This window comes from Staurois parvus, unplaced genomic scaffold (genome assembly GCF_062004578.1).
Source record: "Staurois parvus isolate SC_StPar_1 unplaced genomic scaffold, SC_StPar_1.0 ptg000116l, whole genome shotgun sequence".
NCBI lineage: Eukaryota > Metazoa > Chordata > Amphibia > Anura > Ranidae > Staurois > Staurois parvus.
Window position 1 is genome coordinate 295,857 of NW_028317912.1, and position 18,661 is coordinate 314,517.

Here is an 18,661-nt window from a genome sequence, read left to right on the forward strand (position 1 = left end):
TATATTAATTAGTTTGTGTGAAAGTTATAATGTCTACAAACTATGGTATATATACTGGAATTTACGCAGCTTTTACTTTCTGACTGCCTATCACATTTCTTGAGGTGCTAAAATGCCAGGGCAGTACTCCCCCCAAAAAACAAACCTAAATGACCCCTTTTTGTAAAGTAGACACCCCAAGGAATTTGCTGAGAGGCATGTTGAGTGGATGGAAGATTTTATTTTTTTTGCCACATTTTTTTTGAAAATGAAATTTTTTTCTCTTTTTCACACAGAGTTGTCACCTAAATTATATATTGCTCACGTATGCCATGGCTATATGTGGAATAACACCCCAAAACACATTCTGCCACTTCCCCCAAGTATGGGGTTACCGCATGTGACAGACTTTTTGTCAGCCTAGCCACATACAGGCCCCCAAAATCCAATGACCACCTTCAGGCTTTCAAAGGGCATATTTCCTCATATCACTTCCCCACTACCTACTACAGTGTCGGAGGCTCTAAAATGCCAGGATAGTACAAACAACCCCCCCCAAATGACCCCTTTTTGGGAAGTGTACAACCCAATTTAATTTGATAAGAGGCATGGTGAGTATTTTGCAGATATCATTTTTGTCACAGGGTTTTGAAAAAGAAAAGAAAAAATAAATTTTTGTTTTCTTTCTTCATTTAAATAAAATGGTGGGTGTTGCAATTTTTTAGGTCACACAGTAGTTGTGCGGAGATTTTTCAAATGCTATTTTTTTGGAAAACATACACTTTTTTGAATCTTTGAAATGTAAATACACCCTGTGATAGCAATAGGCAATGACAGGGACTCTTTTCTGAGCAATCTGGGGTCTATTAGACTTAAGATTTCTCCTCCACCCAAGATTGGTGTGGCTAGATGCTTTCCCAATTTAAAAATGGTGCTGTTAATAGCCGGGGAAATGGAAATGATGAAATGCTTGTAGCTTCCGGTTTCCTAGACCATAGAGATGATTGGAGCTTTGGAGCTCTGTTCAGCTCTGTGGTCAGCCAGCTGCATTCTCTGATTCCTCTGTGGGATAGGAGAGCCCAAGAATACCATGAAAGGAAGCCGGAGGGGGGGGGGGGGTGTTCCTTTCCTCTGCTTGTAAATACAATCCAGCAGGTCTGTGGACCAATATGACCGCAATTCATTCTTTTTTGTAATGCCCATGTTGAGAGTTAGGCCCAAAAATGTTTTAAGTTCAGAAACTGTGATAGGTTTCCATGCAAATTGTCTGGCAAGAGCTGAATTTAGGTGGGCGGCAATGTATTGTTGTGCATATAAATTGCTTTGGCTCACAATCAATTGATACAAATCTTCTGTGAAAAACAGCAGAGGGGCTAAACGCTAGTACTGGCAGCAAACAAGGCTGATCCTTCTAACTCTGCATTTTTGGGGACACTGTATAAAAGAGGCACTAGTAAAGTTCTGTTCATGATCAATATATTGATCAATACAAACACTAAACTACTACTAAACACTAAACTAGTGGTGATCAGTGACCTATACCGTGAGTTCGATAGTGTGTGGGCAATCTAACGCTAGCTGACCCTGGCTGGGAGGGGCGCTTACAGACCCTGACGCTATCTGATGTTGCTAGTGGCAGGAATACAATGATCAGTGAAAAATTCTATATACTGACATTGTACTAATGGCACTTGCTGTGTTATGGGGTGATCAAAGGGTTAATAAGGATGATCAAAGGGTTAAATGTGCTAATCTAACCTGTGTGTGTAAAATGTAGAGCTTTTACTCACAGTGCGGTGTTCTCTTTTCTCTCCCTGAGCCGACAGTAGGGGCAACGGTGGGCCCTGGCGCGTTCACAGTCCGAAATAGAAAGTGATGTAAGGGTAAGTCGATTTGCCCAGAAGCGGCGCTATTTTCATCAGAGTAGTACAATGTTACCATAATAAATATTATAGCTCCTGCAATGCAAAGATTGCTTTGAACTGAATGAGCATGGTTATAAAAAAAAACTTTGAATGTGCCAAATAAATAGAACAGATATTTGGAAAGATGCTGGGCGTATCTTTTTGTGGCTGTTCCCTCCTGCAATAGTTATTATTAATTTGGGACCACTGATCAATATGAGGATAGGAGCATACATGAGAGTGGCAACTCTGTTTTGAATTCAGGAACAGTGCAGCATCATTGTTGCATCTGCCTTAGATGGGTTTCACCGGCGAGCTCAACAGGTATTTGTGAGAATTTGCATGGGGGCTAAGAGAAAACTGTAATTCTGGATGCATTTATAAATAAGGTGGTTCTAAAGGCTGAAGGTTTTTTACCTTAAAGTGGTTGTAAAGCCTGAAGGTAAAAACCTTCTGTGTGCAGTAGGGCCCCCAGCCCTCTTAATATTTACCTGAGCCTTATCGCGATCCAGCAATATGAATGACAGCCTCAGCTGTCATGGGTCTCTGCCTCCTCATTGGCTGAGACAGCAAGCTGAAGCCATTGGCTGGGCCAAGCCGCGGGTGCCCCTATAGCAAGCTGTTTGCTGTGGGGGCATCCAACAGACAGGAGGAGGCAGGAGAGCCGGCAGGGGACCTGAGAAGAGGAGGATCCAGGCTGCTCTGTGCAAAACCACTGCACACAGCAGGTAAGTATAGACATGTTTGTTACATAGTTACATAGTTAGTCTAGCTGAAAAAAAGACAAAAGTCCATCCAGTTCAACCAAAAAAAAAAAAAACCCCCAAAGAAAACAAGTTATAATCCTGCACCCACAGATATTCCCTGGATCAACTTTACCTGTAAATGTTAGTATCCATTTATTTTATGTGTATCTAAGAAATAATCCAGGCCTTTTTTAAAGCAATCCACTGAGGTGGCCAGAACCAACTGTTGAGGGAGTCTATACCACATTTTCACAGCTCTTACTGTGAAGAAACCTTTCCATATTTGGAGATTACATCTTTTTTCCTCCAGACGTAAAGAGTGCCCCCTTGTCCTCTGTGATGACCTCAGGGTGAATAACTCTACACTTAGTTTACTATATGAGCCACTGATGTATTTATACATGTTGATCATATCCCCCCTTAATCTCCTCTTCTCAAGAGAGAATACATTCAGTTCCTCTAATCTTTCCTCATAGCTGAGCTCCTCCGTGTCTCTTATTAGTTTGGTTGCCCTTCTCTGTACTTTCTCCAGTTGCCCCGTGTTCTTTATGTGAATTGGTGCCCAAAACTGAGCTGCATATTCCAGATGAGGTGTTAGGGACCAGCCGGTGGTAGCCTCTAGCGTTCCACAGACCAGAATTCCCCAGGGCGCGGAATCTAAGTTCCGGCCTGCTTGTTCACCAGACAGAGCCCCTGATGGTGGGGATGGACTTGGAGCCAGCCGAGACCAGGTCGCAGCCCCTGGGTGCAACCAGCTGTGGTAGAGGCACCTGTCGGCGGTACGCAGCAGGTGAGAGTCTGATGTGAGGAGGTAGAGTAAGCGAGGTCAGACAGGCCGGGTCGGTAACAGCGGAGCAGGTCGGTACAAAACGGCAGGCAGAAGAATAAACGGGTCACGGTCCGGGTTTGGCAATAGGAGATCAAAAGTGCAGGAGCAGGCAGGAGAATGGTCAGGCAAACCAGGGGTCAGAGCAGGAGAAGTCAGCAGATCAGGATAAGGCAGGATCAGTAGCAAAGTAAACTCACAGGAAGACAGGAAAGACCATACGGCACTTGAGCATTGCAAGAGCTGGGTTTAAATAGCCCGCCTGACTCCTGACAGGTGCTCCTGGGTCCTAGTGCTTGCCCAGCGCCGTCATTGGTGACAGGTGCGCCTGGGTCCTAGTGCCTGCCTGTACGTTTTGTCAGGATTCTACGCATGTGCGGATTCGATCGCCGCAGCGATCTTCCCATTCCCTGACATGAGGTATTACTAAAGATTTGTACAGGGGTAAAATGATAATCTCTCTCTCTGGAGTCTATACCTCTTAATACAAGAGAGGATTTTGCTCGCTTTAGAAACAGCAGCTTGGCATTGCATGCCATTATTAAGCTTGTGATCTACCAGAACCCCCAGATCCTTCTCCACCATTGATTCCCCCAGTTGTACCCCCCTAGTATGTATGATGCATGCATATTCTTAGCCCCCAAGTGCATAACCTTACATTTATCAACATTATCAACATTAAATCTCATTTGCCACATAGTTGCCCAATTAAACAGTGCATTGAGGTCAGCTTGTAAATTGAAGACATCCTGTAAGGACGTTATTTCACTGCACAGCTTGGTGTCATCTGCAAAAACTGAAATGGGATTTTCAATCTCAGACCCTATATCGTTTATAAATATATTAAAAAGTAAGGGTCCCAACACTGAACACTGAACCTTGGGGTACACCACTGACAACCCTAGACCATGCAGAGTATGAATCATTTACCACTACTCTCTGAATACGATCTTTTAGCCAGTTTTCCATCCATTTACATACCAATTTTTCCAAGCCTTTATTTAAAAAAAAAAGAAAAAAAAGAACAAATAGAATCGCTGAATCGCTACAATGCATTCTGTGCATTAAGTTAAAAAAACCTTCTAAGTGCAGCCCCCCCCCCAGTGTCTTTTTATACTTACCTGAGCCTGATCGTAATCCAGTGCTGTCAGAGCAGCTAAATATGACATGTTTGTTAATAAAAAAAATATTATGGGTTTACAATCACTTTAAGTTCAACATCAATCCTACATTAAGACTGTGGAAACGGTTTAATTTCCTTTGCCTGGCCACAGGATCACTTTAACCACTTGCCCTCCAGAGGATTTACCCCCCTTCCTGACCAGGCCATTTTTTGCGATATGGCACTGCGTTACTTTAACTGATATTTGCGTGGTCAAATTCTGTACATAAATGAAACTTATGTTATTTTTTTTCCCACAAATTGAGCTTTCTTTAGGTGGTATTTGATCACCTCTTTTATTTTTTGCGCTATAAACAAAATAGAGACAATTTTGAAAAAAAACAAACAATATTTTTGACTTTTTTGCTATAAAACATATTCAATAAAAAAATTAAAAAAATAAAATTTCTTCATAAATTTAGGACAAAATGTATTCTGCTACATGTCTTTGCTAAAAAAATCCCAGTAATTGTATATTAATTGGTTTACATGAAAGTTATAGCATCTACAAATGGCGATATATATACTGGAATGTTTTGGTTTTTTTTAATAATAATGGCAGCGATCAGCGACTTACAGCGGAACAGCGGTGGGCATTCTGACACTGGGTGGGAGCTGACTAACTGCCATTGACAACCCCAAGGACACTGTAACAGTGATCAGTGCTAATAAAAAGCACTGTCACTGTAAAAATGACACTAGGCAGGAAGGGGTTAACATCTGGGGAGATCAAAGGGTTAACTGTGTGCTATGTGTGTTTTACATTCTGTGCTGTGTGCTGTTTTACCTAGTAGACATGCTGCTTTGTATCTCTCTGCTATGCAGAGAGATACAAAGCAGCATGTCTATGCTGACAGGAGACACCTGTGCTGTTTACACACAGGTCTCTTCCCTGCTTTGTTGATGATCACTGAGTGCCGGCTGGCATCCCCAGCCACCAATAGCGGCACAGGTACAGCGGCACATGCATGAGTGCTCACCCCCTACCCAAAAATGCAAATCACGTAAATATACGTGATTTTGTGCAGCCAAGCTGCCTTGTAGCAGTACTTCTGCAATAGGGCAGATTGGATCAGTTTTTTAGGAAAACAGTTTGTTTTGTACATATTGATATAGAAACATTTTGGAAAAAAATAAATATTGCATTATTTTCTGTAAAATAAGTGACCTGAAAAAGTAATCTACAAGTAAATGGTACACTGAACAGAAACTTGGTAAAAAACACAATGTTTTTTTTTCTATTATTAACGATATCAATCAGAGAGTTGTGTGGAGAGGCTGCAATGATTTATGGGTAAGGGGAGCACTGATAAGAAGGGTGTCCTTTATCTTCATCAAGCTAACCAGAAAAGAAAAGCTACAATTTGTATTTTTCTTCATTTCCCACATGAGGTTAATCCTTATAGACCCCAAACTTAATACTAATGTTAAAAGGCCATCTGCTAAGGCTTCTCAGCGGAGAAGAGATGGCGATAACTAATAAGGATATGTCAAGAAGAAAACAGGTTGAACTGCTTATACTTCCCACTGTCGCTTTGTCAGCTCTGCTGAATCAAGCCAGTGAGATTGTGTCACAGCTTCTGCCGTGGAGATTTCAGAGTTTGTTTTGGCCTGCTGCTAAAGTCAACCTGTGGTTGCTTCTTTGTAATCCTTTTATAGACATTCAATTAATGGATCGATTAGCTCAGTACTATATTTTAGACAAGCATTGCATTTCCAAACATGTAGTCTAAGCCTCCTAGATTGTAAACTCCAAGGAGCAGCGCCCTCCTTTCCCTCTTGTATTGAACTGTATTGTTGCTGTATTGTCTCCCTTTATACTGTAAAGCGCTGAGCAAACTATTGGCGCTATATAAATCCTGTATAATAATAATAATAAGCATAGATCAGGAGTATACTTTCACTTTCATCTGGGCTGTTATAGAAAACAAAATTTAATTTTTCTAGGCCTACTAAAACAGGGAACCAGCTGTGAGAGCTGAAAAAAAATTACCATGAATTGTGATAATCCAAATGATAATCATATTTCAGCTGCCTAGAGGAAGCCTAGAGACCACCTGCTTTAGGCAAAAATCCATTTTTTTTAAGTTTAGTTATGTGTGCCAGGAAGCTTCCCGCTTTCGGGAAAAAACTCATAATTTCTTTAGATCAGTGTGATCCCCATTATCCTTGGGGAAATCAATATTTTAAAGTTTATCCTAAGCCATTTTTTTGCCATTTAGGATAGAGTAGGTAATGGTTAAAACCCTTGTCAGTTTTTTTTTGCCATCAGTGTACCATAACGTGTACTTTCCTTTCCTGCTCTCCAGACACAAAAGGAAGTGAGAGGAAATCTCTTAAAGAGGACCCCACATCCCTGCCCTATAAACCTGTATACCTGAATTGGGAGTAATAACCAATCATACTTACCTATATCCTTGTGACATTTCCTTCATGTTTACTAATTTTTGTCTTGCCTCTGTGCTACCTGGGTCCCCTTTGCTACATTGCCATTTTTAAAATGTCTGTGATGTTGCACATGGGTGAGATTGAAGCTCATGACATCATGACCTGCATGTCGTACATGCACCATACAACACTACTGGCATGGGGAAAAATGCTTCTCCCCAAAATCTCCCAAGATCTCTGAGAGAATATTTTTTATCACAGTGCTCTTCATCTTCCACATGCACAGTATGACAATACTGCAAGACCTTGTGAGATCTCAAAGTTTAGGTATTGGATTTCCTTGAAAGCATCATGATGTTGCCTTCACAGAAGGCATCTGTGTGACCAGGGCTTCATGTCACCACTGCCTTCAGGGAAACCAGGAAATGCAAGAGAAAAAAGGTAAGTAAAGCAGGAAAACCGTTTTTAAAATCTGATTTCTATTCTGATGTGAACTTTAGGGAAAGGCAGAAAGCTCTGCTTTAAGTGGGACACAGAAGTGAGGCAAATACCTTTTTTGACAGTTGTCCTGTAAACAAGCATACCTGTTGGAAAGTTTCCCCTCTGTATTAGCTTTGTTGAGCATACAAAATGGTCACCAAGCAAATATAGAGGGTGAATGTCCCTAGCAGTGACATAGACATGTGCGCATGCGTGAGCCTATACTAATTTCTATTAACGATGCGCTTATGCTCATTTCTATGCGCCAGTTGCCGTACTGGAATTCCCTAACATCGTCTCACCGGAATTTCCTGACATCTGCCCAATCCCACTCATCAAATTAAATCAATGTTGCCATTTTCATAGCTGAAATATTTCTTTCCATAAAACCTAATAAGTAGCCTTTGCAAATTGTAGTTTGTTTGAACTGTGAAGATTCAATTTTTTTTTTTGCAGAGCTGTTTGGGTGATTTGTTGCCCTGACCCATTCATAGTATGTTTTAGGCCTCATGTGCACTGCTTTTTTTTGCCAAAGTCACTGAACTCAACTCAATAAAAGCCATAGGGAACAATTCACTAAACAGTATCTTACCACATTATTATTATTATTATTCTTATACAGTATTTATAAAGCGCCAATAGTTCACTCAGAGCTGTACATTACAAAGGGGGACAGAACATGTGACAGAACAAAACCAATACAATGCAAAACATGAGGGGATTGAGGGCCCTGCTCTTTCGAGTTTACAATCTAGGTATGCGGTAAGATACCATACAGTGTTTTTTAAAAAAAAGGTTAAGTCATGTGGTATTTTAGTAATAAAAACATTCAGTAATATATCCACTGTCAGTGAGTTCCCCGCTGACAGCTGAATGTAAAAAAAAAAAAATTGCTGGCAATTATAAATTAATAAAAAAAATGGTGTGCGGTCTGCCTTCCGTACCAAGCCCTTTGGGTCTGGATTTTGAAGGGTACCCCCATGCCAAAATAAGAAAAAAAATGACGTGGGGTCCCCCCCTATACCAGACCCTTACGTGAGCATGCACACCTGCAGGTCAGGAAAGGGGGAGGACGAGCGAGCCTTTCCCCCCTCCTGAACCATACCAGGCTACATGCCCTCAACATGAGGGGGGGTGCTTTGGGGCAGGGCGGGCCTCTTCCCCACAACCCTAACAGGTGGTTGTGGCAGGTTGCTTATCGGAATCTGGAAGCCCATTACCAGGCCACATGCCCTCAATATAGGGGGGAGCTTTGAGGCAGGAGGGCTGCCCACCAAAGCACCTTGTCCCCACGTTGATGGGGAGAAAGGCCTCTTCCGCACAACCCTGGCCGGTGGTTGTGGGGGTCTGTGGGCAGGCGGCTTATCGGAATCTAAAAGCCCCCTTTAACAAGGGGGCCCCCAGATTCTTCCCCACCGTGTGAACAAGTATGGGGTACATGGTACTGCTACTCATTCACCAAAAAAAAGTGCAGCATAAAAAATCACAGGAGGGATTTTGTCAAATCCTTTAATAAAAACAAAAATAAAAAAAAAAGTCCCCCAGTGTAGATCCATCATCAATCACAATACCCACCACCAACCTGAAAAAAAAAAAGGCTCTCGATGAAGGCTGCCACTGTCTGACCCTAGGAGCTTGGTATGGATAGGGGGTAACCCCAAGCCATTTTTTGGCTTAATTTTTATTTGCCGGAAATTATTTTTTTTCACATTCAGCTGTCAGCGGGTAATCCTGCTGACAGCTGATGACTCTTAGGCTGTAAAGGATGCAGCGGCCACTCACTCCTTAACAACCATGACAGTTACTAACAGTTACCAGTACATACTGAATTCCTCGACCACTACTTAATTACAGCATGCATTTATTTCCTTCTGTGAATTGAATTGTCTTTTTATGTAGTATTTATCAAACGTTTTTGCTATTTGTGGTAAATACCACATACTAGCAATAGTGAATTGACATTTTCAGTATCGCATGTGATATGTGGTCACGTGACCGACATAACGCATACGATAAACTTAGTGAATTGCCCCCAATGTGTCCATGTACACATATGCTTTTACCACAGTTAAATGTTCCTCTCCTGAACGCAGAAGAATTGCATTCAGGAGAGGATCCGCTAAACGTAGCAAAAGCACTTTTAAATGGGTCTAAACGCTAGCAGCGTTTAGGGCTTGGGCATTTATTCATGTCAATGGAAAATACTCAGGCCATTCAAATGAATAAACGTGTGGCAAATGCGGCAAAATGTGGGTAAACATGGCTAAACGCGATACCACGTTTACAAGCGTTTTTGCCCTGTTTAGCATTTTTCTGCGCCCAGGAGATCTTAATGTCTAGGACAGTTCATGTGTACATGAGGCCTTTGGTAAGCTGTAATCCAAAACTGATATTTTAGTTAGAAGAGGAGCCACATGGGCTGACTCAGGACCTGGTTGTTTAAGATCTTATGTGTATTCCTGTCCAGCGGTCTAAAGCTGAAACATTTTTTTTTTATGCATTCCCCGCATTTAGATAAAAAATGTTTAGGCAGCAGTATGTCCCTTCACCCCCATATACTTTAATAAGTCCTCACTCGCTCCAGAGCTGTGTCCATCTGTAGAGACTCAGCCCCTGAGGCAGCTGGAGCCATTGGCTCTAACTGCTGTCAGTCAAATCATGTGACAAGGGAGCGGGGCCGAGCCGTGCTGCCTGTGTCTTTGGACACCTGCAGTGTGACTCAGCATTAAGTGCTCCCATAGCAAGTAGCAGGGGAGTCTGAGCCAATTGGAGCATAAGAAAGAAAACTTACTGTGTTGAGCCTCATGGGAGTAGTTCTTAAAAGGGGCATCTCTAAACTCCTAGAGCCAGGATTCCAGCAAACAGAGGAGAAACTGGGCTGATTTTCACTGGCAAAATCAGAATTCTGAAGGTCTTTGGAGAGCAGAAGCCGTGTTGAGAGAACCTGAAGCAAGATGTCCCACAGCTGAATCTGGGAGAGAGAGTATCACAGACAGACCTGCCACCTAGTCTACCAGAGCTTGCGAGAGACTGCATTTGGTGAACCAGAGTTTGGAGTCTGTGCCATGATTGCATACCGGAGCTGAGGGACTGAGCTCCTAGGACCTGATGTGTGTAACTGCCGAGCATGTGGATGGGGACCTGTTGCCTACCAGGAGTGGTGAGAGGACAGCATTTAATCCCTTGCTACATACTCACTCACTCGTTATACAGCATTTACTCTTAAAGAAAGAGACTCTTGAGCATCGCTGATAGAAAGGCCCAACTACAAGCCAGTCAACACTTGCATTAAGGCATGAGGTACTTTGCCACCATATTTAAGGGGTACCCCACTCCTGAACACTTATGGATACCCATCTGGGGGTATCCTAACAGAGTGCACTCAAGAGCCTTATCTTTGCATTTATTAAGTCTAATCTAGCTCAGTAGTAGATGTTTCTGTTAAAACTTGGTCCAACACTGCGTGGTTCAGTTAATCTTTCTGTTACAGGCCAATGTTCACTTTATTAAATTCTGCCACTTCAAAGTGTTTATTTGCTTGATACCATGTCTTATACTGTTTACCTGCTTTGATATAATACATTTACTTAACCTACTATTTGGTAGTCTGGGCCTAATTTTCTGTGCATTGTTACATAGTTGTGTATCACTAATGCTTAAGTGTAAATGGTTTTCTACCTTTAACTGGGTGTGTCAGTAGACTGAGCGTTATTAAGAGTCGTGGCAGAACCAAGGACCCATCAACAGCAGGAAGTAAGTGCTACATCTGAAATATATACAACCAATGAAGCTCTATTTCATACGAAAATAGCAATTACTGTGCATATCTAAGGAGGAAAAGTTTTTTGGTTTTTTTGCAGTATCTCAAATAACTTTAGAATGGATTTTCCTGATATCCTGTCAGCATCCAGGAGTAATATTTTAGTTTAGGTTGTCTAATTTTCAGCCCTTCTTACTTAAAACCAGAACTAAACCCTCCTCTCCTTTGTAGTCAAGGAATCTGCCATCTTAGTCTCTGATCTGCAGTTGCCATGGTGCTGCAAATGTGACCAACTTTGGCACCAACTATTTGATGGCTTTACAGTAGGGTTGAGAGCTAACATAAGTACACTAGTATTACAAAAATAAACAGTGACCTTGTGAGCTGCTATGCGTTGTTAAGCCAACAACCCTTGTTGTCCTATGAATTATATGTAAGCCTGCACCCTTCACATACTCATATATATGTGTATATACTTATAAATAAACCAACAAAAAGATCCGGGCTATGAACAAAAACTACAAATATCCACAGGAAATCAAAAAGTCCAAAATTGCAACAGTCTCTATTAGTGCTCTTGTAAAGCTTCTTTAAAGTGAATCACCCATCTATGTTAAATACTGTGTGACCAGGGGTGGACTGACCATTTGGAAACTCGGGCAGTGCCCGAGGGCCCAGGGTTAGTAGGAGGCCCCATGAGATGCCCCTGGTACCTTTTTCATAGGCTTTTTTGAGTTTGGGCAAGGACACAGGGGCCCCATGATCCCCTATTGACCAGGGGCCCCATGAGTTGTCAGTCTGCCCCTGTGTGTGACCATCACCAGATGTGCTCTCACATAGAGCCTATGACCTTATATTAATGTACGGTCATACAGCGCTTGTGTCCCCCCATGTGGACTATAACATTTCTTCTTAATGGATGGACTCTTCAATGCTCATTAATCCAGCAGTCTTATGAACTCTCACAGACTCACTCCCATATGCTCTTCCTCTCAGCAACACATAGAGAAGAAAACGGCCTTTATCCTTAAATACTGTAAATTTATTTCCCTCGAAAACCCCAGACATGCACTCACATTTAAACGGTGCTAGATCGCACCAGATATTGCCAGCATGATGCATAAACAGCAAACATGTAATCAGTCTTCCTCTGAGTAGTTGCTGAATTTCCTTGTTCACCAAGCGTCATGACGTCATCTAGCCCCTCCCTACACATTGCATCACAGGGATACGTGACTTCTCCAGGGGGAAGCACTAATAGAGACTGTTGCAATTTTGGACTTTTTGATTTACTGTGGATATAAGTACACTGGTAACTGTAACATTTATCATTCAAGGCATGCCTCAAATATAGCTGTTTCAGGAAAAAGATAGAGTTACTAAACCCACAACAGTAAAATCAGTCTGTATATGCAGTAAAGCATGCTTGTTATACTCACTGTGCAACCTAAGGGGTTAATCCTCTGCATTGTGTAAAAATGCTGTTTGATCTTGACTTCTCTGATCCTCCCCTTCTTCCAGTGTCCCCCTCTTATCTCCTGATAAGATATATCATGTGGAGTCACTCAGCACATGTTCAAACCCTTGTGTTTTCATGCAAAAATCAGCTTTAATGCGGAATCAAAGCCACTGAGTTAAAGTGTAAAGCCAGGACCCTGCATTCACTATATCTGGTCTCCCACAGTACACACAACATGGAAATGCAATTATTCTAGTAAATATAAATTGCTAAATACCTTTTCTGATCAGCAGTTAGAGCAGTCTTGTGACTTCTATCAGCGTCCAGCACACCACTAGCTAAAGCTTGTAGGAGGAGTTTTCTTTCTGCTCTAGGAGGATGGAGTACCCCTGACCTTTGTCTGGACAGTGCAGATTGGCCCTGTGCTGATCACATGCATTCTCCCAAGAAGAAAAAACCCTCTTCAGCAATACACATCAAACTGAGCATGTGCAGAAGGGCTACGGGTTCAGTGTGTATCAGGTGGTCATTTCAACAAGAGGAGTGGCAGAGAAGACAGGATCAAACAGCCTTTTTACACAATGCAGAAGATTAACCCCTTAGGTTCCACAGTGAGTATAAGCATGCTTTACTGCATATACAGACTGATTTTACTGTTGTGGGTTTAGTACCTCTTTAACTTTTTCCCGAAACAGTTATATTCGAGGCATGCCTGAATGATAAATGTTACTGTTACCACTGTACTTATCCACAGTAAATCAAAAAGTCCAAAATTGCAACAGTCTCTATTAGTGCTTCCCCCAGGAGAAGTCACGTGTCCCTGTGATGCTTTACTGCATATACAGACTGATTTTACTGTTGTGGGTTTAGTAACACTTTAATGGAGAGGGGCATGCAAAAGAATGGAAGGTCCATTTTAGGCCATTATATGTCTCCATTTGTAGCTGATAAAAGGTTAGAATAATGTTAGGGTTTTTTTAAGGATAACTAAACCCAATATATTGCACCCTAAAAAATACAGAAAATACATGTTGATCCTGCCAAAAATGCAGTGTCTTTGTCACTTCCTATGAGCTGCATGGAAGAATATCTTCCTTCCTAGCTATCTTTTGTAGATGACTAATTGCCCTGCCCTTCATGTATAGGAGATGAAGATATACGGATATGTTTGGTGCCCATATCAGAAGAGCAGTCTAAGGTGACAACCATGGCTCCCTCCATAGATACAGAGGAAAAGTGATATAGCCACCCAAGGACAGGAAATGTGTTCATTGCAGGACCACCAAATGAAAATAAAGCAAAAGAAGTTTGAAGAAAGAAAACTAATGCAACCACCACACCAAGGACTAGTAATCTGCATTATATAACATTTTTGTTTTTGGGCTTATACAGACTTTAATGTTCCCCAACATACATGATCCCTTAGTGGTTGTCTGGTTAGATTATTATTATTATTATTATTATGAGAAAAGCGGTCCCAATCCCAAAGAAGGGCAGGTCATTTAACAAATAACATCTGCTATATGATAAAAACAAAAATCAAACAACTTTTATCATTTTATTACTGTTACACTTTCATTTGGGATTTTGAAAACAAAAAGAGTTCTCATCAAAAGGTTTGATCATGATGAAAAAAAAAAGGGATGGAACAGCAATTTGTTCCAAGGAGCATAATGGGACAGGGAAAATGGATGTGCAGCTGTTATTTAGCACATGAAATATGTTTGAGTGCTGATAGGATCCTTATCTTAAAGCAGAAGGCAGCAGAATTAAAGCCTTTGCTGGACCAAGGAAAGTCTCCACACTGACAGGAGCAACAGGAGAGATGTTATCAGTTGTGTCTGGGGATGGTTCAGTTAACAGACCCCACTCTTTCTATTTAACCACAGCTCACCAAGAGCAAGACAAACAAAGCATTGTATATGACACCATAGCACACAAAATGAGATTTTACTTTTATCTGGGGGTTTTGTTAATGTACAAGTTGTTTGCATTGATATGTCTGACTTTATGGGAAGTGTGAAATCGCATCTGTGTTTGCACAATACAGATCTATGGCTCTTTTGTGTCAGCTGCAAGACAACTGCCATGTTTGTGTCAAAACCTCAAATTACTCCAAAGTGCTTTAATATGTAGGAATGGTGAATGTGTTCCTCTTTATTCAGGACATGTACACATTAATTTGGAAGTGCTTTTACTCATGTGCGTATTACCCATTGAACACATGAATACACCATAAATGCGTTTTAAGTGGAACTCAAGTTGAACATACAAATAAATGGAAAGAAACCTATTTAAAAATATACAGTAGGCGTTGTTAAAGCTTAACTCTAGGCAGATATAAAGGCATACATGAATACAGCTCCGAAGTCATTCAGCCCTGGTTCACACTGATGCTAATCTGATGCGTGTCAAGGGAGATAACATGACTTTCTATGGAGGTCATTCACACCTATGCGTTCCAAATGTGATGCGATTTCCAAAAGGGTCCTGTGCATGTTTAGTGCAAAGCGGTGAGTTTTTTTTAGCTCCATAGACTTGAATGGAAACAGTTTATACACTTTGGTGTTTAAATGCAATGTGATTTCAGTGCTAGATACACCTATATGTAATGTCACAAAATTGGCCGTTATAGGAATTGCAGCTGTGTAAAATCGTATCAAAATCACAGCAGAGTTGCTGCAGAATCACACCACAACCAGGGGCGGACTGAAAACTCATGGGGCCCCCAGGCAATAGGGGATCATGGGGCCACTATGTCCTTGCCCAAACTCAAAAAAGCCTATGAAAAAGGTACCAGGGGCATCTCTTGGGGCCCCCTACTGACCCCGGGCCCTCAGGCAGTGCCTGAGTTTCCAAATGGTCAGTCCGCCCCTGACCACAACTGCTCCTGAAATTGCACATGAAAACTTATAGAAATTGCACTGCATCAGTGTGAACTAGGAATAAAGAAGAATTCCAGGTATGGTTATTTTATATATAATTACATTGGTCCAGCTTAGACCAATGTAACTATGTATGCAGGGGCAGACTGACCATTTGGAAACCTGGGCACTGCCCGAGGGCCCAGGGTCAGTAGGGGGCCCCATGAGATGCCCCTGGTACCTTTTTCATAGGCTTTTTTGAGTTTGGGCAAGGACACAGGGGCCCCATGAGTTGTCAGTCCACCCCTGTATGTATATGACATACCTGGAAGACTGAAGCAAACACCACTATTTCAGTGATCTCCATTTGCTACCAGGTCCCATGCCGAGGGTCTACCCTGCAGCAATCTGCTGCATTCTGAACAGAGGAGGTCAGCTGCTCAGCATTTTCTGGCTGAATGTAAAGCATTCTCTGATTGGACAAGGTGGAGAGGCGAGGCAGTGACATCATGCTCTCCACCTAGTCCAATCAGAGAAAGCTTGGCAGTCATTCTGAAAATATAAAACATTCCCTAAATGGCACCTGTGCCGAGCAGCTGACCTCCTGTGTTCACAATGCATCTGGTAGCACAGGACCCAGAACCAAGTGGAGGTTACCAGACTAATGGTATATACTTCAGTGGTTTCCATCTTCCAGGGGCATCAGCCTAGTTTGTCATATATATAGTTACATTGCTCTAAGCTGGGCCAATGAAATTATGTAAAAATACATCATGCCTGGAATTCTTTGTACATTTTTGTTTTATTAAGCAATAGTCTCTTGTAATCCGCTGTACAGCATAGCTCACACACAAAGAGAAAGGATCAGCACAAGGAACCAATCAGGTATGGTGCAGTATATGAAGCATGCAGAAAAGATGAGAGGACAGAGTGACAAAGAGAGATGAGCATTTGTTCCTCAAGCTATCCTAACAGTACCCAGTTTCATAATAGATTTTGCTTATCCTCAACTGGCTGTTTTTCAGAGAATAGTATGAAATCATCTGACCAGCAGCCAAGACCTACACTATATTGTCAATAATTTTGGGACACGCCTCCAAATCATTGTATTTAGGTGTTCCAATCACCTCCATGGCCACATGTATATAAAATCAAGCATCTAGGCATTCAGACTGCTTCTACAAACATTTGTTTAAGAATGGGTAACTCTCAGGAGCTCAGTGAATTCAAACATGGTACTGTGATAGGATGCCACCTGTGCAATAAATCCATCCGTGAAATTTCCTTGTTACTAGATATTCCATGGTCAATTGTTAGTGGTATTATAACAAAGTGGAAGCAACTGGGAACAACAGCAACTCAGCCACAAAGTGGTAGGCCACATAAAATGACAGAACGGGGTCATCGCATGCTGAAGCGCACAGTGTGTAGAAGTCAACTGTCTGCAGAGTCAACTGTCTGGACTCTAGTGCAGTGGAGACATGTTCACTGGAGTGACGAATCACGCTTCTCTGTCTGGCAATCCAATGGATGTGTCTGGGTTGAAAAGGAGAACTGTATTTGCCTGATTTACAATGTGTCAAGTGTAAACTTTGGTGGAGGAGGGATTATGGTGTGAGGTTGTCTTTCAGGGGTTGGGCTTGGCCCTTTAGCAAGCCAGGCATTCTCGACCGACATCAGTGCCTGACCTCACAAATGTGTTTCTTGAAGAATGGTCAAACATTCCCATAGACACACTCCTAAACCTTGTGGACAGCCTTCCCAAAAGAGTTGAAGCTGTTATAACCGCAAAGGGTGGGCCAACTCAATATTGAACCCTACGGACTAAGACTGGGATGCTAATAACCACTTGCCGCCCTGCCACTGCATATATACGTGTGCAGGGCAGCATTGGGGAGCAAAAGCACGTTTTAAAACGGGCTCCGCGCTCCCGACGTTTTTGCGGGCAGGCGTCGCGCGCGTGCGCTCTCGCCGACCCGCGGGTGACACCATTTGATCCCGGAGGGATCAATCATTCGATTTCAGCCAGTGATGTCTGGCTGAAATCAGATGATAGGTCCCTGTCCTATCCTGTCCTGTGTTGACAGTTACACAGGACAGGATATGATGTCATTCTTCTCTGCCTGGACACATTCCGTTCCAGACAGAGAAGAAGACATACAAACAGTGAGTAAAACAGCACATACCCACAGTTAGAACACTCTAGGACACATTTAACCCCCTGATCTCCCCCCCCCAGTTAACCCCTTCACTGCCCTGTCACCAGTGTCACTGATCAGTGAACCGATTTTCACTGATCACTGTATCAGTGTCGCTGGCGACTTCCGATAGTGTTAGCGCCCCTCCCAGATAGCGCCAGGTTGCCAGCCAGTACACCAGTAATCCCGTTTAACCCCTTGATCGCCCCCCCCCCCAGTTAACCCCTTCACCGCCCTGTCACCAGTGTCACTGATCAGTGAACTGATTTTTACTGATCACTGTATCAGTGTCACTGGCAACTTCCGATAGTGTTAGCGCCCCTCCCAGATAGCGCCAGTTTGCCCGCTAGTACACTAGTAATCCCATTTAACCCCTTAATCTCCCCCCCCCCCAAGTTGACCCCTTCACTGCCCTGTCACCAGTGTCATTGATCAGTGAACAGATTTTTACTGATCACTGTATCAGTGTCGCTGGCGACTTCCAATAGTGTTAGTGCCCCTCCCAGATAGCGCCAGTTTGCCCGCCAGTACACCAGTAATCCCATTAAACCCCTTGATCGCCCCCCCCCAGTTAACCCCTTCACTGCCCTGTCACCAGTGTCATTGATTGCAGTGAACAGATTTTTACTGATCACTGTATTAGTGTCACTGGTGACTTCCGATAGTGTTAGCGCCCCTCCCAGATAGCGCCAGTTTGCCCGCTAATGCATGGGATTTTTTTTACCAAAAACATGTAGCAGAATACATTTTGGCTTAAATTTATGACTAACTTTGAGTTTACGATATATTTTTTATAGCTGAAAGTAGAAAATATTGTTTTTTTTCAAAATTTTTGTGATTGTTTTTGTTTATAGCGCAAAAAATAAAAAGCGCACAGGTGATCAAATACCACCAA